At 39.7% G+C, this 24,670-nt stretch overlaps 1 protein-coding gene across 1 annotated transcript in view; it reads right to left on the reverse strand.

The window, feature by feature from the left end:
- Positions 1-23,162: 23,162 nt before the first annotated feature.
- The window catches only part of LOC105933727 (polypeptide N-acetylgalactosaminyltransferase 10), a 75,858-nt gene continuing 74,350 nt past the window's right edge, over positions 23,163-24,670 (reverse strand). The window contains exons 13-14 of the mRNA XM_036142799.1: positions 23,687-23,848; positions 23,163-23,542 (exon numbers count right to left, since the gene is read on the reverse strand). The gene's annotated coding sequence lies outside the window, so the exon portion shown is untranslated. The remainder of the gene's footprint in view (positions 23,543-23,686; positions 23,849-24,670) is intronic.

The following is a 24,670-nucleotide window of genomic DNA, read 5'->3' on the forward strand; positions in this document are numbered from 1 at the left end:
GGCAGGAAAAATTAATGGAGACATCTAAGTAGATGTAACACCATCAGTTGCGGGTTGTCCTCACATTTCTCCAGAGTCCAGATGAGTGGCAGGCAGCTAGAGTGCCTGCAGGAGTGGCAGAATCTCTGCATTTCTCTGTTTTACCGCTGTTTCTTGACGCCACCTACTGGACTGGAGTGCTTCTGCAGTTTTTCATCACAACATCCCTTACGTCATTTGGCCCCTAGCCAATGGAAACAGGAATACCCAAAAGCCCCAGGCTTTAATTTTCCATTGAAAGCCCCATGCTTTGTATAACCCCAGTAAAGGGGCTTAAATTTCTAAACCATACCACCCTAATGATGCTCGACCAATCCATCGACCAGTCTCCTAATTCATTCTACACCCATGTATGAGCAAGATGTCAAGATGAGATCAAGAACAGAAGCGAAGCAGGCAAGATCAAGATGTTTGAGCTCAGTTAAATGTCCTCCAAGAAGACCCCGTTATGTAGATGCTCCTCCTCATTAGTGCTGCTTAAAACTTTGCTGTAGACAAAAGATACAAGAAGCTATTTTAAAAGATTACCTAGACAGCTTTGCCCTGTGGAAGAAATTCTGTTTCTCAATTTTACAAAAATAATCTGTGATGAAGTGCAACCCAGATGGAGTGTAACACTCACTAGAAACATCTGATTTATTAACAGCAGTGTAAACCAACCTCACATTTTTGCTGTACAGGAGCTTGAAAATGAGGACTGCTTACACCATGGTTAGAGAGCAGTTTCTGCCTCAAGTGGAAGGATTTAGTTATTTTGGTGTGTTGTCCATGATGGACAAGGTTATGGACACAGGGATTGAGGTCTTGGCTGTTTCCATCTGACCGGCTGGTGAAAGAGTTTAGCTAAAAAACAGGACTCTCAATTTATTTCCCCAGGTTACACTAATGGTGACATGGATATAAGCCTTCTTCAAGTCAACAAAACACAAGCATGGCTGCACAAACTTCAGTGCAACTTCAAATAATCTTGCAAGGATTTAATGCTAGTCCAATGTTCCAATAACCAAAAAACATAAAAAAGTGGTATTGTTCTTTATTAAAAAGGTCTGACAGCAATAGACATTATTTTTCTTTTGTAGTGCTCCATTAGCGACTCCCTGGGTGGATGGGTACATTGATTGCTCCACAGTTGGAACATGTCCTCAGGTCTAACCCTTTGAAAATAAGGACAAAAACCCCAATCTGCCAGTCCAGGCAAATCCAAAGTGAAAATCCTTGACCTCCTTGTGATCTTACCCAGGGCTTTTTAAATAAGACCACCCAGGATCATTCAGAGCCCTCTCTCTGTGGACTAAAAGGATGAATCCCAATTGGTTGAAAAGGAACTCACAAATTAAGGGAAATGTTCCTCACAAAGATGTTTTCAAGTGATATGAGGAGTAGTGGAAGGCAGGATAAAATTTCACAATTTAGCACAAGTAGGTAAGTCAGTTTTAAGAGTAAATGGATACAGAGCGAGCAAATTACACCACTTGATCATAATACCCACTGAAGAGCAGGGGAATGTCATAAAGCGAAGATATATAACAAGGTGGAATGGAGTTTTTTTTTCTTTAGTTTTCATCATTCCTTCTTAGAAACCCCTGGAGCTTTCAGGTAAATGATTCAAATTTGAGAGTGAGAACACTGCATGCCATGAGATGAGACTTTAAACAAGATGGAATTAAATTAAAATGATACGCCATCTCTAGAGCGCAGGAAGAAAAAGTGTTTTCTTTTGAATGATCTGGCTTTCAATTCAGATTTTTTTTTTGGAAACACAGTTGAAAGCATTCGTCTCAGCGACAAACTGCTTGGGTGAATATCTTTAAGTGGCTGTTTTTTTTTATTGTTGGCCTTGTTTTGCTGCTTCACTATAAGCAGTACTAAGATAATTGAAAGCATCAACACAAAAGTTTGTGCTCCTTTTTCATTGCAAATTATGTGTTTTTTAAATTCATGGGACCCTTGTTTTATTTAACAGAATAACATTATGAGAAGATTTAAATCATGGTGAATGTTGCATTTCCGAGACAGGGTTGATTCTAATATCATCTGCATTCCAGAATTTCAAAATATTGAATCAAAGAATATACATTTTCGATTGAGGAAATCAGCATTTTCAGACATTATTAATGGAAAAATTGTTGCTTTTCTCTAAAGCTTCAGTTCAGTGTGTGACTGTACCTTTTTACCTTAAATTCAATACTTACAACAGTAAGGGTTTTTGAATTATTTTACTTCTTTTATATAAACACTATATTTACCTAGGCAGTAGGTAAATGTATAGTGTAGTAAAATATAGTAATATAGGTTCCCCCATGAATGACATTGTTATCAAAACGAACTCTAGTCTTTCAATGCTGTTTTTCAAATTGTGGAACATAGCGAACTCTGTCAAAAACAAACATTGTTGTATTTGTGGGCAACTGTTAATGTAAAGAGAGTAAATATTTGAGACAAATCTGATCCATTTTTTCACTAAAGAGTTATAAACTTTCTTCTGCCGGATACAATGTAGTTTTCATTTGCACCATGGTTGTTCCAAATAGTACTGTCTTTTCTGGGACTCCTTATTGATAAAATGTTTGTTTCCTCCCTTGGAACTCAGCTGTAAAATTACAAAGCATTTGGAGGAATTTTAAACCCAACATTATGAATGTCTCCTGCAAATAGGTTTAGAGTAAAATTTAAAGGATCCTGCTCAACTATGTTGACAATAAAAAGAAAACAATAACAACAATATTGTTTGTGGTAAAGTATATTGTGTCACTTCCTGTTTCCTGCTTTCTGCTGCTGCGGTGTGGATTGTGATTTGGTGTTCCTGACTCTCTCGATGTTATCTTAAATGTCTTTCCTGTGACATCTCTCAGTTTCTAATACATCAGCACATTTAAAACACATTTTCTGTTGCTGCACTCCACATTTGGGAACTCCTCGTGTTACACACCATGTGGGCTAGCCTAGCCTTAATTTTGCTTTACTGTGGCTTCCTTCCTTATATGTGGGGTATATGTCTAAGTCTCCCCTTCTCTCCTGCTCTCTGTGCCTGATGTTTAGTTATTCCTCTGCCTCCATTAGTGATAATGCTACATGTAATAAATGTGTTTTTGTAGCTTTGGAGGCGAGGGTGATTTGCGCTGTTGAAAAACCAGCAGATAGCCGCCCCTTAGCTAGCATGGAGCACCTAGCTTAGCTTCACGTAGAGGTCCTCCTGCGGCACCCATGCAGCAGAGTAACCAGGCCAGCTGGGTGACAATATGCAAGAAGCATAAAAATACAACCAAAAACATAAATTCCAGCACCAAAGTCACCACCAAGCCGTCTGCATTTCTAACAGATTTTCCCCACTCAGTGACTCACCCGCTGAGAAGCCGACTCTGGTGATTGGCAGCTCCATAGTCAGAAACGTGGCACTAGAGACACCAGGGACCATAGTCAAATGCCTGCCAGGTGGCAGAACGGACGACATCAAATCCAACCTGAAACTGTTGGCTAAGGATAAGCATAAATACAGTAAGATTGTTATTCAATAAAGTTAGTGCTGCTTTAAGATGTAAGTTTGCTAGCACAATGTCGGACTGCGTAATTTTCTCTGGTCCACCTGCCTGATCTGACCAGAGATGACATGGTTGTCTAGGTGGTGGCCTGAAAATGATGTGTGGTACATTGATAACTGGCAAACTTTCTGGGGAAAACCTGGTTTGATCCTGAGAGACGGCATCCATCCCACTTTGGATGGTGCTGCTCTTCTTTCTAGGAACCTGGCCGGATTTATTAGTTCTCCAAAATGCTGACAATGCAGGGTTCAGACCAGGAAGCAGAGCCGTATTTTAACATACCTCTCTGCAGCATTTGTACTGTTACCCAGTCATTACCCAATTGAGATAGTGTCTTTCCCACGGCCAAAACTAAACAGATTAAAAACTGATCTAAAAGGAGCAAATCATAAAAATCTAATAAAAATTAATATGACTCAACTTGCACCGAAAAATAAAACATTTTAATGTGGTCTCTCCTTACAAAAACTGAATTGACTTCTGATTGTCAGATTGATTGATTTTATCTCACAGAAACCTGGCTGCAAGAGGACTACGTTGGTAAAAATGAGTCAACTCCCTCCAATTATTTCAATTTCCACATTCCCAGAATTACGGGAATAGGAGAAGGAGTAAGGCAAGGCAAGGCAAATTTATTTGTATAGCACATGTTAGTACAAAGGCAATGCAAAGTGCTTTACATGATTAAAATATAGGAAAATAAAACAGAATAAAAGCAAGTTGGAAGAAAATGTAGAAACAAAATAAAAAAAATGGGAAAATAGAAACTAAAAGCAATTATTAAACAGTTGGAGTACAAACTGATGATGTTTCAGCAAAACAGTTTAACTAGAACAGCTGAAGGCAATCCTAAACTAATGTGTTTTTAATCTTGATTTAAAAAAACTCAGGCTTCCAGCAATTTTACAGTTTTCTGGAAGTTTGTTCCAGATAAGTTGAAAATAGGAACTAAATGCTGCTTCTCCATGTTTGGTTAGCAACCATCTTTCAGTCTGATTTATTAATTAGTTCCAGGCCAAATAATATTTGCAATTCTTTTGAACATGTAACTCTAGTTTCCCTAATCCAAATTGCAAAGTAATTAAACCTCTTCTGTTTGTTGTTTTGTATCGTACAACAAGCCCTTACTCTCAGTTTTTAGATCAGTTCTCAGACTTCTTATCTGATTTAGTGTTAAACACTGACAAGGTTATTATAGATACTGCAGGTCTACTGGTGGTTCCTAGAGTCTCAAAAAGTAGAATGGGAGGCGAATCCTTTAGCTATCAGGCTCCTCTCCTGTGGAACCAACTCACAGTTTTGGTCCATGAGGGAAACACCCTGTCTACTTTTCAAACCAGGCTTAAAACTTTCCTTTTTGACAAAGCTTATAGTTAGAGTGGCTTAGGTTACCCTGAGCTATCTCCGTAGTTATGTTGCTACGTGAATTTTGCGAGGATTCACACAAGGTAAAGAGTGAAAGAGAATTATTTAATTTTTATCTGTTTGAATTTTCCTTGAATTATTTACTACTCTACAATGCTGTTCATAGTTGGAATTATGGCCCGTTTTCTTGGGAGTTTGTATATCATATGGGTTTTCCCAGTGGGGGTTTGACATCAGATCCAACTTATACTTCAGTTAATATCCAATTTGTAAAGCTGTTGGTCTCATCTTAGTGTTCATAGACATTGTGGTTCTATTTGTAATGATTCACATTTTCTCATGCTATCTTTGTACTTTGGTGCCACCACATCTCTCATGCCTTCTCCCAATTCTAATCAGTGACATCTAGTCCCCCTTTGTCTTGCCTTGCCTTCACCTTTGGGCTGTACCATTTAAGCGCTTCACAGCCATTTCCTCCCCACCAGATTATTGACTGCCCTGTGCCAATAGAAGTCCAGCATTTATTTTCCATGCTCTCTAGTGCTTCTGTTATCGACCTTCCACCTGTTTTAGTCACTATTTATAACCTCTAAACCCAACAAGCATTTTATTTTTGACCTATCTGCCAAAGGCCATATTCTAGTCCTGGTCTGTGTCAGGATCTTATCTGGTGAACTCAAATTCAGCCACACACAGAGCCACGTTTAAGAGAATTTATGGACAAACGATGACTGTACCGGACTGGAGCTGGTGGATGGTGGCAACAGGAGCCGGCGGACGTGAAGGAGCATAAGCATGCAGACTTGAGGTGAAGGAGACGGCGAGGCAAACAACAAGGGACAGAGGCAGGCAGGAGGACGGAGGACGGGGATGAGCAGTCTGAGGAGGGTTTATGTAGGGAGATTGGCAGGTGGAACGAGTCGGACTTGATTGGAGGTGGCAGCTGGCAGTGATCAGGCGTCGAGTGGAGACTGGAGGCAACTGGGCTGGAGGAGAGGTGGAAAAGATCTAGAAACTGTCCAAGGGCAAAAGTGCATCATGAAAGTCTGCTGCTCAGGTGTAACACCTGTAAATTCCTCTGCTGTTGATTTTCCCATTTTAGACCACATGCTAATATCATTCAAGTTGAGTTTAACATTGTCCACAGTTAATCAGTCGCATGCCATCAAATTTCACAGCCTGAAAAATACAAAGGCCATGGTTCCCATCTGGGAAAGTTGGATGTCAACTACTGTATGGTCGTTGGTCTCAAACTCAATTACATTGCATGTATATAATGCCCCTTTTCCATCGCCATTGTCTACCACACACCACTCTACTCACCCTGCTCCATCTCTGTGCCACTGTTCTCCTTTTTGTTTAAATGTTTCTCGCCCTTCTAGTGTAAAGCATTACTGTGTGGCATTAACTCTGAATAAATGTGTGGAACGGTAGAATAAAGATGTAAAGAAATCATTGTAAATAAAAACATAATTAAAACAACAACAACAAGATATAAACACAATAATGTCTTACATTTTTTAAAGTATAAAATAATGCATCAGATAAATTTCTGGATAATAGTTCAGGTTGAACTACCGATGAACAGTTTCTCTCTGCCTAGTACATGCTTTTGTCTTCAAAGCCCCATGTTCAGGTATAAAATGGCCTCACTCAGACACCTTCTCATGGTGAGTCAGAGTCAGACATTGGCATGACGGGCGTTATGAGCATTGATCGATATTGTTTGGTACTTATTACTCCTTTGAACATTAGCCCATGTTACCAATGATGCTGCTAACATCACTTTACCACTCAGACACTGCACCCATTCTGTCCTCTGCTACCTTGGCACCACCATTGTTCTGTTTTATATGTGTGTACATATCCAGTAGCATTTAAATATGGTCGCTACCTTCTGTTCTTTTAACTTCTCCAAGGAGCTTACAACCATAAACATCCTCCAAGGATGACTCAACTTCAGAGTTTAGCTTAGCCATTTATTCTAAGATGGCAGAGAAATAATCACAAGATTAAAGCGCCGGTCTCTAACAACAATACTACTCGGGTGACGTCCCAAAGACGAAGAGCCCTGAATCAAAGCCACAGGATCTTTTTCTGAGGTTAGACAGACCCCTCAAAGGGGGTTGTCTTCTCGAGATATCTGAAGAAAGGAAACGTTATCTGTTTTTCCAGGGTGTCACCTTGTGGGTATCTTGAGCTAAGTGAAAACACGCCTCTAAATCACAAGGAGAGCTGTTCCATTAAGAACTCCTCACAGCCTTTCTCTAATTAGACCAGCTTTGGCTTTTAGAAAAAGATTACATAATTCCTCCACTTTAAAAGACTTATCCATGGGGAAACCACCAGTGTCATCATGCTCACTCAACAAGTCCCTTTCCCTTGTCCTGATCACAGCACTTTGAAGATGAAGAGAGGTGAGAGAAGCTCTGGGAGTTGAGTCGCTGCTTGTAACAAAAGGAGTCAAGGGCAATAGCATTGAAATCTGATTGGGATGCTTCCTGGACAGGTCCCTTTTAGGGTTTCTGACAAAGTTAAATGGGGCAAAACATAAAATCGCTGTCCCTTACTGTCAAGGAACACCTCTTAATCGCCTATGAGGAGGTGGAATGTGTTGACATTTTGCCTTTGTGTTTTTCCTTTGCACAGGGAAAATAAGACAAAACAAGGTTATTTCAAACACAGGAATATATTAGTCTTCTGAACAAATTTTGACATCTAAAAAAGAAGGGAAAAAATAATCCTTTATATTTAGGCACAAGTTGCAGATAAACAGATCCTAAATACAGTGCACACAAATCATCCTCTGTCGTTATTTGTTCACACAGATTGATGATATACATCCTTTCATATTTTTATGTTGGCTCTTTCCATGTTGTGCCGTTCTGCAGACGGCTTGAGAATAGGAAATAGCTTTGATTCTCCATTACTCATCAGATGTTTGCAGTCTGGATCTCTTCCTTCAGTGGTGGGAGTTGCTGTTGCCGTTTTTGTTGCCAATCTGTTTTCTCTATTGATGATTTTACCACATGATGTTACTCATGTCAACACAGTAATACAAGTCAAAGAACAAAGAATTGCCACACGCACGCGCGCGCACACACACACACATATATATGCCCACATATTAAAAAGCATCAAAGAAGGATTAGAAAATGGCTCATACTGCCGCAGATAATGTTGTCTGTTTGATAGATCACATGTAACAACTCCATTTCAATGAAGTAGCTTAAAATTTCAAACTGATAAGAATTATAACAACGTTATTCTGTTCTTTTTTTTATTTTTTATTTTTTCAAATCAAACACTGGTTTAATTAGATCCAGTGGAAGCAAATCCGTTGCCTCTTTATTCTTCATTACTTCCAGTTTCAAGTAAAATCAAAGCAGTGAAGAGCTTACTAAAGCTAGCTATCTATAGACGTGCAATAACAGAGTTCTACCTGAAACACTGGTGTGATTAGAGGTTTGGCACCTGACCTGGTGCAGATTTGATAATTTATTTCCCTTACATCTTTATCGCTTTTTTGTTATTTGACAGTACTCCTGAAAAGTAAACAAAATACCTGGCAAAGATGATTTAAGTCCCCACTGGGCATTTTTTGGATCTGAGATCCAAAGAGCTTTTGGCTAAATATTGAAAAGACTTTTGGTCTGAAGCAAAGATTAAGGATGTGATTGGGCTTTCAAGCCATTTTCCACAATTTACTGATATTGATTATGCTTCTCACACATTTTCTGTTAATTGTGTAGGATAAACACAATTCTGATAGGGCTAAACTATTTGGTCTAAATGGGATCCAAACTAAGTTATACAATCATGTCTAAGTATGGTTGTAGCCCTAAAATTGAAATCATGTATTGTTGGTAAACTGATCCCTTGGTCTTTTTTACTATTTTTTTTTTACTTCAAATAGGGTAACTTTAGCTAATATGCTAAATCTAGTTAACTTTGAACATCAGATCACTCTAAAACCTAATTTAAAATTTGCAGTCATGGTGATAAGTGTGCTTCAGTACAGTCTGTTTTTTCTCATTGCATCAGCCTAAATAGTCTTTTCATTTAGTTTATTGTCTTTCTTATCCTTAACTGTCTTGCGTTGTGGACAAAACCAAAATCAATTCTAAACTAAGACTAGGGTCAAAACTTAGGTCAAGTTATGTACCTTGACATCCACACACAGGACAGCTCCTATGGGCTTTTTACAAATGATGTGACATTTGCACAGAGACAGCTCGAGTTTTCCAAAAAGTTTGAACAAGCAGAGCACAAATGTAGAAGGCCAGGCTGGAACTTCATTTAGAAAGATGATGACATATCAGGAAGTTCATTCCAACATGCTTCAATCAAGAAACACAGCGTAGAACAGCTTAAATGTTGATTGAAATGTAAAGGCCTCAAAATGAGCGGGAGGAAAGCAGAATGAATTAAAGTAGAAGAGGCTTTCCTCTCGTCTCGCACAATGGATCAAACACAAGAAAGAAACCTGCTGAATCTATGTAGAAGTACAGCCAATACAAGGGGAAAGAATTGATCAAAAGCCTATTTCAAATTATAATAGGGCTTATCATATGAAAAACAGACTTTAAAAAGCTTCTTTTCTAAAACAGAAAAGTCATCCTATCTCACCTTCACATGCACACCCCTGCTCAGATACACACAAACAAGATTATTAATCTTGCGGAAAAAAAACACACCACTTGCTCTATGGCAACAGCCCAACAAGCCACCCACCACATTGTTATACATAGGTCACTTCTAACAATTACAAATGCATATATTTTGTATGGTATTTACACACAGCAGGACATTTCCTACTCATAAAAGAGTTGGCAGCAAGGAGGGTTGGGGTTGATATTTAAGCCCAGCTCTTGTTGCACTGTTGGATAACCAGAAAAAAAGGGGTTCTGTCAGAAAAAGAGCTGATGATCGAACAGACCACCTGCCTATTTCATAGACTGTTAAAGTTGATGAAGATTCTCAGTCATCTAGGTCATGATCAATCAAAAAAAAAAAAAAGGTTTAAAAACAAAACAACTGGACTGGACTGTCTGAATGTTGTGGTCACATGTGTGGAGGTGTGAATTGGGGTGAAAACTTGGCAGCTAGAAAACATATCGCTGTGTTGTAGGTTTCTTAAAGTTGAAATCTGAGCCATTCTCCTCTGTTTAAAGTTTTTTTTTTCTTGCTTTACGTAGATGGCTGTTTTTAAATTAAGTGGACATGCTCATACAATCACAATTTTTTTCAGAACTCTCAGATACTATAACTGCTAATACTTTAAGTTGTGGATGTGGTAATTTCTGCCTGAAACACTTAGTGGTCAAGTGTGGTATCACTTATTGTGTTATGTCCAAAATCAAATAAACTTATATTAAATTCATCAGGTCTTCAATAAATGTATTACTTTAAGTCACTGGCTACTTGATAATGGACATCTAGGGAAATTCAAAAAACCGACTTTGGTTTTAAGTGAGACAGCCTTAGTGTTCAATTACTGTGTTCCAGCAAAATAATCCTTAAAAGCAACCAACAGCCAAATATTAAGAAAAAAGGATGAGAGTATAAAAACCTTTAAGTAAGGACATTTTCCAATTGAACTTGATTTGATGCTATTTGATACATCTGATAGAGCCTTTAAGAACTGCTCTAATAATTTCCTTTTAAAGACACAGGCGTCTTCAGAGATTTGACCTGAAAATGTCCACCAGCTCCCGGGTGACCTGAGCTTGGCACTGCATCACGCAGCAGCCATGATCTTCCATTTGTATGAGACCAGGGAGCCATTTATAGCAGAGAAGCCCTTTGAGGATGTAGGTAAGGTGTAATTATTCAGCTATGAGTTAAGCAGGTCTCTCACATTTCTTCTAGCTCCCTGGACTCAGTGAATCAAAGTCTGGACATTACACTGAAAAGAAGCATTTCAGAAAGGAAGTAAAAAGACCTTTGGTAAAGGGAATTGCGTGTCGCACTCAGACTCTGCCGGTTATATTTCCAACATGAAACCGATACTTCCATTAGCCCGGTTAACAAAAAAGATACTATTCTTTTCACCTTCATGTTTTTTCTGCGAACAAATTTGCACATAGAAAAGATAAAAGTTTACCCTAAAGGAAAATATGTATGACTCTTTGCTGGTTTCAGGATTCAATTAGTACTTTGTGTTTCAGGTTTTGTCTCCAGCTTTCAACTCTCCATTTCCGGCACTCTGATATCCATACATTATGTAAAAGAGGTGAGAGCAGCCTGGTGAATCATATATAATTGGATTCTAATATAAACCTGGATGTAGCAGAAAGTTAAGTTAAATGACACCCTATGTTGTCATTTAATAATAATTTACTAATCCAATGAATTACTAACAAAGGTCTGGCATTAGTAATTAGTTTACTTTTCATTTTAAAATCAGACTGTATATGATTGGTTTAGCTGGTGGGGTAAAATGTTCAGATCACTCAAATAATACCCCAGAAAAAAGGTAAATGTATGTAAATAAAAGGATCGTATTTAATTCAAGTTATACAAGATCATTAAACCAAAGGAATAAATTAAAAAAAGAAAATGCGAGAACACAGTATCCTATACCCATTCAAGCATTTGTTTTAAAACTCAGCTTGTGAAGGCTAAGTTATGTGATTTAGACAAATGATCATTGAATCAGACTGAACTGTACGTGTTGTAGGTCATTTAGGGTTAATACAATTATTTCACTTTTGCTATATGCCAGTTTTTCTTTCAAATTTCCTTTAGATTCAGAAGTTCACATATATATCCTTTGAATGGAAACAAGGTAGGCTGGACTCAAATGCGCATTTCACATACTTTCCAGATTCAAAGGGTTTAATTCACAAACCAAAGATCAGTACACATTATGTCAGTCAAGAAAGACAAATGTATCCATATCACTGGGCAGAGGAAGCAGTAAAGGGAATCAAAAATACCAGAGAAATGACCAGAATGGATACAGCTAGAGACAAAGATGAACTGGCATGGAGGTAAGGAAACGCAGTGAATAGATATATCCGGGAGGTGTGGAGGTTTTTGGGAGCAGGTGTGTTCAATCCGGCTTGTTGTGGAAGTGAGGGCAGCAAGGTGGGGCAGATCAAGACTCACATGTAACAAATAAGCTTCCCACAATAAATAAATAACTTTCCTAACATCCATGACATGAAGAATAAAAAAAAGCTGCTGCTACCAAGCAGAGCTGTTTACCAGAGCACTTTGTTGTCATAATTTGACTCAGGGTAATTGCTTCCGATCTTTCTGAAATGGAAAAGCCATGGGCTGGAATTTTTTTTTATTGGATTTTTGAAATTTTTGTTCTCAAATATTGGAGGGAAATTTGTCAGAAACATATCTTTTAATCAGAATAGATCCAAGACAAAAACAGGGCCCCACACATGTAACATATTAAAATTAAAAAAAACATCCAAATAGAATTTTGTTGATCATCTACTATATTCTTGGTTAAGGCAGAAGTTTGTTTATTCTCACCAAAATCAAGAAATGTTTCACTCTTTCTTCAAAATTGCTTAGTGTTCTTTGCCAAATTAAATTATTCTTTTGAGTTAAAGTTGCACAGCTTTTCAAAGCATCAGAAGTAAACCAAGTGTGCTTTAAAACAGCATTGTGTAAGTTTTGACCAAAGTATCAATTTCAGATATATCAAACAATTTTTCAGGCCACTATACAGTAGTGGATGCTCAGTGCTGGCTGCCCTTCTCACCTATGTAACTTGAAAGGTGCAACTCCAGCTCTGAATGGGTCATGTAACCGAGAGTGACGATTTACGGCAGTCTGAGCTCCCCTTAAATGCAAGAGCTAACTTTAAATGCTTCTACTTTTCGTATCCTAGAGGGAAAGTTTGTCATGGCCATGGTTATTATTAGAAAATTCAATAAATATAGTTCACAAACCTGCATGGCAGCTCATCTCTGTTGAAGTTCCTGCAGCCTCTAAAGTGTGCACTTTATTTTTCTGTGATTTTAATGCATTAAAAGGGGGCTAAAATAAAAACATTGAACATTGAGAGTAAAAATAATGATAATTGATGACAAATTGCCCTGTGAAGCAAACTGTTGGATGCCGTTTTGTGTCCTTCACTGCCGATGTTAAAAGGGAGACTCCAAAATTGCATGTTGACAATTTTTCTATTTAGATTTCTGACTCTGCGAGCACTTTAGTAAAATTGCCAGTTTTAACAAATTATTTTTATTTTTTTTATGTGTGCACAAACTACAAGGCAGGAACCCATTTTGAAGAGGCTTCCTCTGTTTGTGTTTGCCCTTGTTTGTATTAGACAGCCAATAACTTCTCAGGTATTGAATTTGCCGCTCAGGGCAATGACTCACTCTGTCAATAAGAAAGGGAATTGGCAAATGAACTTTGGACCTGGCATCTGCTTTCCTTTTTGGGAAGATCTTAGCTGGCTATGGAGACGCTAAGCAGATGATGAGTTTGTTTGAGCTCTATTTTATCAGTTTTCCAATAAGAAATCTGAACTCATAGAAAGGCTGAGCAGTCAAACATGCTGCTGAAAGGTTTGCACCACTGCAAGATTATTATGTTTCCTTCAAGAAAATATGCTCACTATATATGTGAATCAAGTCTTCATGGCATTATTTTTCTAAAAATATTACAGGGATGTCACAAAGTTTCTCCTCAGCAGATTGAATAAACCCCTATATTTGAAATATTTAGCTCCAATCAAGAGAAAAAGGCAGCAGAAGAATAGAAATATTTTTCTGAGTTGTCATTTTCTGTCTGTTCTTCAGCTTCCTTTTTTGTTGTGCACCTCAAGGGTGAAACAATGGGGTTCTACCTTGTTTCTAATATAAATGCTTTATTCAGGACCAATGAAGTCAAGTCAAGTCAAGTTTATTTATATAGCACATTTCAACAGCAAGGCGGTTCAAAGTGCTTTACATCATGAAAACATAAAAACATTAGAAACACATCAAAACAGTCACTGGTTATAAGACCAGGATTTTATTTCAGTTAAACCGGAGGTTAGGGAAGGAGGTGGGAGTGAAAAATTTAGGCTTACAGGAAAGTTAGAGCTGGCTGTCATCTGCATAGCAGTGAAAGTTAATGTTGAATTTCCTGAAGATATTGCCATGGGTAAGAGTGTAAATTATAAAGAGTAGGTGTCCCAGGACTGAGTCTTGGGGAACACCGGTTTTCACTGGAGAGGAAATAGAACAAAAAGACTTAATCTAAACAAACTGAGTGCAGCCAGAAAGGTAAGAACGAAACCAGTCTAGGGGAGTATGAGCGATGCCAATTGTAGATAATCTACGGAGAAGGATGGAAGGAGAAATTGTGTCAGATTGACAAGGATGAGAATGGAAATTAGACCAGTAAGCTGCTATCAAAAGATCATTGGTCTTTTTTAAGGGAGTGGTTTCAGAGCTTTGGCGGGGACAGAAACCAGACTGGAACTGTTCATAGAGGTTGTTTTGAGTTAAATGGGAGTGAAGCTGAAAAGCAACTGTTTTTTTTCCAGTATTTTTGAGATAAAAGGTAAGTTTGAAATTGGACGGATATTGTTGTAATTGTTTGGATCAGATCCCGATTTCTTCAGAATAGGAGTGATAATAGGAGTTTTGGAAAGAGAAGGAACAATTCCAGAGGAAAGCGAGGAATGGATGATGGCAGTTATGAAGGGGAGGAGAGGTTGAAGGCAGGATTTGACCGGGGCAAACTAAATGGGATCAAGGAGGCAGATTTAGATTTGCTGATAAGGTCGGACATATTGGAGGAGGTTGGTAGATGGAAGCTGGAAAATGGCTGGCAGAGAGGAAAGGTTTCAGAGGAGAGAGATGAGAAGATAGGAGACAGGCACTGATAAATCCTTTTGATTTATTTAAAAAATGCATTATTATATTACAAGCATCAGTTGAGCGTAGGGGTGGGGGATGGAGTTAATCATCTACAATTTTTTAAAAGGCCAGTTTAGACAGATTTGTCTTTTAATGAGTAAAAATAGTTGGTCTTCTTGCTTTTAATTTTTAATCAGCAATACATAAAATCATTATTTACTTTTTGAATCTATTTAGGTTATCTTTGGTATTAAAATGTGTTCGATTATCTGAAAAATTAAAAGTTACATCACAATAAAATGTAAAAAAAACAAGAAACACAATAAATGTGTTTTTCATGGCACTGTATTTTAAAACTGCAGCCTTTCACATTGCATTTTGCAGGGAAATGTGTCATTGAATTTGATGCTTTAACTAGATTTCACATTTTTACTGCTTGTTTTGCTTCCCATTAGTTGCATTCAGCATAATATTACATATCTGGATGAATTTTCTTGTTTTTTTTCATGCCATAAATTGAATTCCGCTTTTAAGGTCAGCCATGATATGATGCTCCTGAGCAAGATACTTGGCAGTGCCTCTGCCTTCAGCCCACATGTTTATCTCACTAACCCAGTAGCTTAAATGTTGAGCTGATTCTGAAATCCTTCAGCTTACTTTGTGTGGGAAAATTCAGCTGTTTGCCTTTATGACTTCTGTAAAGTCCAGCAGAACTTATTGAGTGTTTTTGTAAATAAATCTTCTCCATCGACCTGCAACATCGTGAGAAAAATCATATTAAAGAGCCAATAATGTATCACTCCTGACTAAAGTCCTCCAGACAATAACGGTTCAATGTAAACCATAAAACAGATTTTTTAAATGCAATTGAAATGCTCTGAAATTTGCCGTATTTGAACGCGCCAATTTAACTTTATGGTTTATTCCATGGTCTCTTATTCTATTTTATGTCACCCTATATTCTTCACCATACGTCTGTGCGACACTTACGAATTTGTTTTCATTTCATTTGCAGGTTACAATATGTCATGATAAGATACAACCTGGTCCTGTGGTAACATAAAGGATCATATTTTTCATGTTAATGGAGATTAGTGTGTTTGATTTAAATACAATACAATAAAATAATGTTTTATGTTGCACCAATTAATCTTAAGGCACTTACAATAGAAACAGACCACATTTATAGACACAATAAAATCACTACAGTCAGGTAGACACATTCGGATTCAAGAAAGAGTCAATTATTTTGTGACGCTGTCAGAAAGCAGCTTTGTGGTGTTTTGCTGGGAAATCATTGGTCCTATCCTCTATGTAGATGTCACTTTGAGATCTACTTACCAATGTGCCTTTGCCCTTTCATGGAAACAATATCAAACTGATTTTCAAGTTATCATACCATAAGAAAGAAATTACATAAGTGTTTTCATCAGGATTCACATGATCAAAGAAACAACTAACAAATATTAGACTCTAATGACCCAGAGGTGGTGTGGGCAGATCAATTGCATCTGACTTGGAATGCTCTTAGGAGGATGGGCTTCCATTCTTTAAAGGTAGAATTAGCTATTTTTTTCAAGAAGTTTCCCCAAGTTACTTTTTGAATCATCGTGCATGCGTAAGACCGTCTTACCTGCCCTTCCGCTCCTCAGGGGGATCACGTTAGAAAAATCTCCCAAATCCACTCTGGTCTTATTTCTTTCTACTGAGGCTTTCCTCTTCTTCTCATAAAGTTGTACCTGGTTTCTTTCTTGTGAGTCTAAGCCATGTTCAATGTATACAGTGAGAGCAGCGAAGCCACAACGGACGGCTAAAACCAAAGCTAACCGCTAAGCTAACTAGATACATAAACACTAGAAGTGTGCATGCCCAGCCAGCAAGCACAAACTAACAAGGAACGAGCACGCACACTGACGTTACATGAATACATCAGAATAATTCTAGAATCAAGCAGTGTTGTAGTACTCGAGTCCGAGACTCGAACTCGAGTCCGAGTCATTAGCTAAATTCATACCTCTCAACTTTTGACGACAGTTGAGCGTGAGATTGTTGTCCGACGGGGGAGGGGGGGGGGGGTGTGGTGCTGTTGGTCGATTCAAGACGGTCACTATTTTAAACGGACTATCTTACTGTGTTACTTCACATCATTCGATAAAGAAGGAAACTAATGGCGAAAGTTTGCTTTCATGTTACAGTTTGTAATAAAACATGACGACTTACCATTTAATTCGCACGCAACACGGACCGTAGAAGTGTTTCACTTTGGATGAGGGAAACTTGTTTGCGCGGCGGCGGTCCTTGCAGCTGTGTTCCCTCTACTACTGGACGTGCGGAAACCATTGTACCGCAAATTGGTTCCGCCATGACGCGAAACGTCCGTACGCGTGCGTTTCAAGAGTGAGATTTTGATTGTAAGATTGAGATTTTCAAAGTAATGCGTGTGAGCGTGTGCAATTGATGAAATGCGTGTGTCACACGGTCAATGCGTGAGAGTTGAGAGCTATGGCTAAATTTAAAGACTCGTGACTTGACTTGGACTTGAGCACTGATGACTCGAACTTGGACTCGGACTCCTACATTCAGATCATTCTGACTCGGAGATTGAGAAAAAGACTCGACTTTTTTTAATATCATTAGGCTATAATTTTAATATGTCATTAGAATATTATTTGATGTATGATTTTAATATCTAAATGTCGTACCGCGCACGTGACGTCACCATCTCATGAGCAACGCCCCTTGCCGCTAAGGTTGGGCAAACAGTGTGAGAGCGCACGTAGCAACCAGCCATTACACATGCAACAGATACAACGATATGACCGACTTTACAGCTGTTAAACTTTCACAAAAGAATGTCCAGGTGCCCCTTTTACTGGTAGAACTGTGGAACAACATACCAACGTTCAGCTCAAACGATGGCTTGAGTGTCGAGGGCTTAGAAAGACTGGGAAACGGGCCGAGTTGATAGAAAGGTAAGTCGATGTTTTTCTCCTGCTCGGCGTTCATTGCGTCATCGGCCGTTTTTTGTTTTTTTTTCTGTTTGTAGTCACCGTCCAGGAATCGGTCTAAATTGTCCGGCCCGCCGAACAATTTAGTCCGGCCCGGTGGCCAAATGCATTATCATTATCCAACGGCTGTATCTCCTCGCTGCATTGACCGATCCACACCAGATTTGTTGTGAGTCATGGGGGAACGCTGCCGAACGCGTTTGTGGGAATCGCCCGGTGGACGGGCGAGGAAAATGCGTGACAGCATCTGCGGTGGCGGGCGGGCGGCCGGAGCCGCGGCGGTGTCCCGCACCGCCGGCCGGAGCCGCGGCGGTGCGCGAACACCGCCCGCCGGCCGGAGCCGCGGCGGTGGCCAATAGGCCGGAGCAGCGCTTGCGGCTTTAACATCCTTCATATGCGGCCTATCAGCGTACCTCGAGTCGCTGTTGCACGTTCCATAACAACAATGTTTAAAAACCAGGGTTAGGAGACGTCTTAGACTTGGAAAAAGCAGTCGTTTTACCGAGTAAAACCAGGGTAACTACAGCGAAAGAGTTATTAGTGCAATGGAATGTTACTGCTTCATGTCATACATCACACGTCACGGCATGTTCCTACAACGAACTTGGATCAATAAGTGACTCGACTCGGACTCGACTCGGATGAGTAGTGGACTCGACTCGGATTTTTTTTTAAAGACTTGGACTTGACTCGGACTTGAACACTGGTAACTCGAACCTGGACTCAGACTCGAGGCATAGTGACTTGACTACAACACTGGAATCAAGAAGTTTTATTGTCACCGTGTGTTACCAAAACAATAAGCAATGGGTGCAGGTTAATAACAGCGAACAATATGTGCAGGGGTTATTTTTATTTATTTATGTATTTGTTTAAGATCAGACAGTCTTTGTGGTCTGCTAGTACTTGCACTGAGTTCCAAAAGTCAGTCCCACCTAAACGTGATCAATTGTGTCGGGTGCATCCGTCACTTGAAGCTTCTTTGGTGAAAGATTCAGCTTGTGGTGAATCTTGGGGAATATTCTTAAACCTGATATGCAGAACTGTGCAATAAAACCTTTCTGATAGTTAAGAGCGTGCAAAAGAAATATGCATTCACAGTACTGATATTGTATCATGTAAAATGTGCAGTAAATCTTGTGCAATATACTCAAACCTCAATATCCAGAACTGTGATAGTCCTTACAGCTTTAAGCAAAGAAGCTATTTCTAAGTCTGCTCATACTGGATTTGATGCTCTGAAACATTTACCTGATGGGACAGGGGAAAACAGTGCATGTCCTGGGTGAGTGGAATCTGTGGCGATGTGTCTGGCCCTTTTCTGGACTCATGCAGCATAAACCAAGTCCAGATCTTGCAGACGGCATTCCCTGTGCTGTCTTCATTACCTGAGCTGAGTCTTTCTTCTCCTTCACTGTGCTGCTCCCATACCACACAGTTCTGATAAGACATAAAACACTTTGTATTGTAGCCATATAAAGTTTTTTTTTAGCAGCTTAGTGAAAAGTCCAGACCATTTGAGTTTTCTAAGGAAGAAGAGTTATTGTTGGGTCCTCTTCACCAGGTCGGAGGTATTTATGGACCAGGTCAGAGGAAATGTGGGTGCCCAGAAACCTGATGCTGTCCACACACTCCACCACCTCCTCATGTATGCACAGAGGAGCGTGTTCAGTCTCCCTGGACCTCTTGTAGTCTATTATGACCTCTTTAGTTTTGCTGGTGTTCAGGATCAAATTGTTCCTGGAGCACCACTGTGTCAGATTGCGGAACTCATCTCTGTAATGGGTCTCATCATTGTTGGAGATGAGACCCACCACAGTGGTGTCATCTACAAACTTCACTACTGTGTCTGTGGGGTGGAGAGCAGAACAGTCCTGAGTGAAAAGGGTGAAGAGAGCAGGGCTGAAGACACAACCCTGTGGAGTTCCAGTGTTGAGGATCAGAGAGGCAGATGTGTGTTTCCCTATCCTGACCACCTGGGCCCTGTTGGTGAGGAAGTCACTGATCCAGGAGCAGAGATGTGCTGATAATCCCAGGTTGTGGAGCTTCAGAGGCAGCATGTTTGGTAGCACGGCGTTGAACGCTGAGGTCCACAAATAGCATCCTAGCATAGATATTGGGATGATGCAGGTGAGTCAGAGCTGAGTGAAGTGCTAAGAGACAGCGTCCTCTGTGGAGTGATTCTCTCTGTAGGCAAGCTGCAGGCCGTCATGGCCAGCAGGGATGGCATCCTTGATTTGCTGCAGTTCAGGACGAGAATATCTGAGGCACATTACGGTTGTTGTTTTTTTGGATGATGGATGTTTTTTAGACAGGCAGGATCCGCGGAGAGCTGCAGGGACAGATTGAAGATATCCAGAAAAACTGCGGCTAGCTGGTCAGCACATGATTTAAGCGTCCGACCTGACACCATGTCTGGACCTGCAGCCTTGTTGGTGTTGACCTTCAAGGAGGAGATCTCTTGATGCAGCTGCAGGACGAGAGGCTAATGGTGCTCCTCTGGCTGGGGAAAATGTTCAGGCTCCCTGCAGCTTGGAGAGTCGAAGCGTTCGAAGAAGCTGTTTAAGTTGTCAGGGAGAGCTGGGTCACTGCTGGGCTTCTGGTCGCTGCATTTGTAGTCCGTGATGGTTCTGATGCCTCTCCACATATCACGTGGGTTGTTGCTGTCAAAGTGGTACTTGTGCTTTGCCTTTTTTTAAGTTCACATCTGGCTCTGCTGTAGGCCAATTTGTCTCCTCATCTGAATGTTCCATCATGGGCCCTCAGCAGGGACCGCACTGTGGTGTCTACCCATGGCTTCTGGTCAGCAAATACTCTGATTGTCTTCTTGGGTAGGACAGCATCAGTGCAGAAGTGGATATAAGACAGCACAGATGATGTGTAACTTTCTAAGTCAGAATCCACTTTAAGCACATCTCAGTCTGTGTTTTCAAAACAGTCCAATAGAGCTGAGCCGGACTCCTCAGTCGCAACCTTAAAAAAACATTTTTTATCACAGGTCTGGCCCCCGCTGCTTACAAACTGCAGTGGTTTGTAAGCAGGAATCAGCTCCACAGATATATGGTCTGATTAACCAAAGTGAGGAGCAGCAACAGCTTTGTATGCTGCTGGGATGTTACAGTATACTTGATCTAATATATCATTGTCTCTGGTTGGAACTTAATTAATTTATGGAACTTGGGGAGCACAACCTTTAGATTAACATGGTTAAAGTCCCCAGCAATGATCACAGCAGCATTTGGATTACTGTTCATTTGACTGGTGATGAAGCAGTAAAGCTCCTCAAGGGCTGACTTAGCATTAGCTTTCGGCTGGATGTACACTGCACTTATCATAGAAGAGCAAAACTATCTAGCAAGTTTGAATTGTCTGCTCTTAACTGCTAGATATTCCAGGTCAGGGGAACAGAAGGATCTGATCGTTGTTGTATTTACGCACCAGATGTTGTGAAGATAAATTGCCAAGCCTCCTCCTTTCCTCCTCTCCGTGGTAGCCGTGCGATCTGAACAGAGAGTGCTCAGCTAGCTCCCCTGCTTCATCAGATACATTCCCATCAAGCCGCACTTCTGTAAAAATTTCTAAACAGCTGTGTATCTTTTACGTGCAGCAATTCTTCTTATCACCCAGTATAGCAGAAAATGTTTCTGAACGGGAATACCAACCACAGCTTTAAGCAGTAGTTTATTCCAGGTTGCTAATCTCTGAGCCTGCCAAATAGGGCTGATTGTAAATGAAATCAAAAGGCTACATTAAGAACAGAAGAGTGTGCATGCACCATGGCCATTTTAGATTCAGACAAACATTGAGCGCCCCGACGCACGCGGTATCAACAAAACACTGCTGCTTTAGTATCTGCTGGAGTGACTTGTGATATGGTGATCTTGATCATTTTTGTTCCTAAACCCCAAAAGGGAATGCCAAGAAATGTTAACGTTGGACACAAGCTTGGAAGCGAGAGGGCTTTACTGTTGAAACTTTGGCCAAAGACGCCTATATCTGCTGTCTACATTTTGTCGGTGGTAAGGGGCCAACAACTGAATTCCCAGAACCAATGCCAGCGACTACAACATCTGTGCAGGTACGTTTATTTGGCTTTTTTTGTCAGCAGAATAAAAAGAATCCATGACATCCCTCAACATTATTATCATAAACACACCGCACACTAGTGCTGAAACAAGTCTATAAAATGGGCTGGTGGTCTATTTACTTGTCAGCAGAGGCTTTATTGTGTGTATGTGAGCTTGTCTGTGTCTGTATCTGAGGAGGGTTGTGTGAAGGCCAGATGTGATGTGTCTTATTACAGCGGGACAATTGACTTTACAGCTTTAGAAAATAAGCTTTTTTAAATCTGTTTTTTGGGAATAAGCCAGTAATATAAACAATGTTTTCCTTTGTATTATCTATTACTCTACGTAGATTCAGCGGATTTCTTGCTCACGTTTGATCCGTTGTGCAAGAGGAAAGGAACGCATTTCCCACCTTTCTACTAATACTGCTTTCTTTCCGCGCACCTTCAGGCCTCCACATTTCAAGCAACGTCTAAGCTGTTCTGGGCTGTGTTTCTTGATTGAAGTATGTTGAGATGACGCTCCCAGGACGTTTTCATCTTCCAAAATAATTGCCGATCTTGCCATTCTAAATTTGTACTCTGTCCGAAAATCTGGGCAACTCGAGCTATAATCCCTGGTGCTTGAGCAAATCTAACATCATTTGCAATCAGTCCTATTGACTAAGACTCTTGGATAGGTGTCGGAACATTCTCAGGACAAAGTCCAATTAGCTTTCAATTTATGCCTGCAATAGTATCATACCATAGTCCCCAGCTAAAGAAAGAAAAATATAATTATTAGCCCATATGTTCCCAGCAAGAATCTTAGAAACTTGGTTCACTTACTTTCCTGACACAAACAAAAATCCATCTACGGGCTTTACTTAATTATCCTTGCAGGGTCCTGTTGGGGGCCAGTGCTTATCTCCAGGGGTCATTAGGCAGGCAACAGTGCTATGAACTGAGCCCCCTTGAAGCCCTTGACAGCAACAATTCAGCTTAATCATCAAGGATTTACTACGAGTCGCAGAGGTGTACCATTCCATTTGTTCTCTATTCCATGTGTAGTCCTTAGGTTTCATTACAAATTGTCAAGCTGTTGTAATTTTTCCTTGCCTTTATTCATTCCCTGCAGGTCTCATTCCTCTTTATCCATGTCTTGTGTTTTCACTGCCTTAAACTTTTAAGTTTCAGGTCCAACTAAACTTTTATTAAGCTGAATCAACTTTAAATCCTTTCTGCCCTGTTAGAATTTGTATTTATATCTTCCTTTCCAGCTGTCTAAATGCCAACAGTTTATTTCCAGAGAGTGAAGCGTGGCAAAACACACAAACACAGTGAATTCTATGTCTCTGATTTGGGTTCTTTATTACATAATAGAAAACAACTACATTTCTACTGTAGAGATGAAAAAAAAAAGACATGTCGCTCCTTTAAAAAAGGATGTGTTGATTCACTGGGCAGGAGGGAATCAATTTTTCAGTTTCTGCTTTAAAAGCTGTTTAGCACCATGGATGACAAAACATGCCAACAATAGAAAAATACAAGACGGAAGAATGCAAAAGAACAAATCACCCCTCAGATTCACCAGTCTGTGCAGACAGATGCACTCTGTTAATGAAAGGAGTGTGCCTCTCAGCAAATGTTTGCTGTCTTTGAAAGTCTCTGAAAGCTTTTCAGGTTTCCCGCAGGTCAAACAGATCTCGCTGCGGTCCTCCCACCCTGGAGAAGGACAGAACACATTTCAGATATTTTTTTTATTAAATCAGTTTTTTATCTATATTTCTTGGCAAGTGAATTTCAGTGGGCAGAAGATTGACTGAGTGAAGAGTAGCTGGTGTTCAGGGAAGCGTGTCTCTCTTTTACCTCCTTCCACATCACAAGCTTGAGCTGTATGATTGGATTCTGGGTGTCGAGGCGTTTGGTCTGAACAACGCTTCAGCTGTCAGCCAGGGCGCTGGATCTCTGCTGTACCACGGGAAAAGATCGGGAAGCAGCAAACTTCTGTCTTGGAACTTCCAGTCTTATCTTGAAAACAGACAAGCAACAAGGTTAGGATCTTTTTTTTTTACCCTCTCTCATGCTGAAACAAACTTTCAAGATGTCAAAAATTAACTTGTTACAAAGTTAAATGGACATTGAGAATTAACCCTGCAAGCAGTATTTACAATAATCTTAGAACGAGCATGTCCATGAAACATTAAACGTTTTATCTTGAGGAGACCAGTTTCTGTTAGTTGAGAAGCAATAAAGCATAAACTTTTGCTAGCTCATGTAGGAAAGACATTTAGTTTCCCTAAAAGTTACCCTAAATAAATAAATGTTTTATCTTAAACACATAACGTGGAACTATTAATAGAAATTAATTACTTTATGATAATATTATATTAACTGAATTTACTATACATTACATCATACATATTAGTTTTATTGCTGCAGTATTTTTATTATGTTATAGTCCTGTTCAGCATCATATACTGAATTTACTTTATCTGTTTATTTTACCCATCACAGTCATTGGGTGGAGCTAAAACTGCTATAGACGGGGTGATTGGCCAACAGCTGGCCTGCTGTGCCCAATGTTAGGCTCTATTTGGCAGGTGTTATTGATGGTTTAGTTAATTTTATGATAGTCTGTAGCACTAGACATATAAAATAATATCAGCTTGTACTGAAATACATTTAAATGATTTAAACAAACAATGAATACAAATTTTGATTTAAATGCTTTAGGATACCATGGATTACATAATCTTATATAATATATTTACGGGTATTTTTATACTGTCTTTTATTTATTGGACTATCACATTTTTACTTTACTTAATGCTTTTCAATTATGTTTCATTT

This window comes from Fundulus heteroclitus, chromosome 11 (assembly GCF_011125445.2).
Source record: "Fundulus heteroclitus isolate FHET01 chromosome 11, MU-UCD_Fhet_4.1, whole genome shotgun sequence".
NCBI classification, from domain to species: domain Eukaryota; kingdom Metazoa; phylum Chordata; class Actinopteri; order Cyprinodontiformes; family Fundulidae; genus Fundulus; species Fundulus heteroclitus.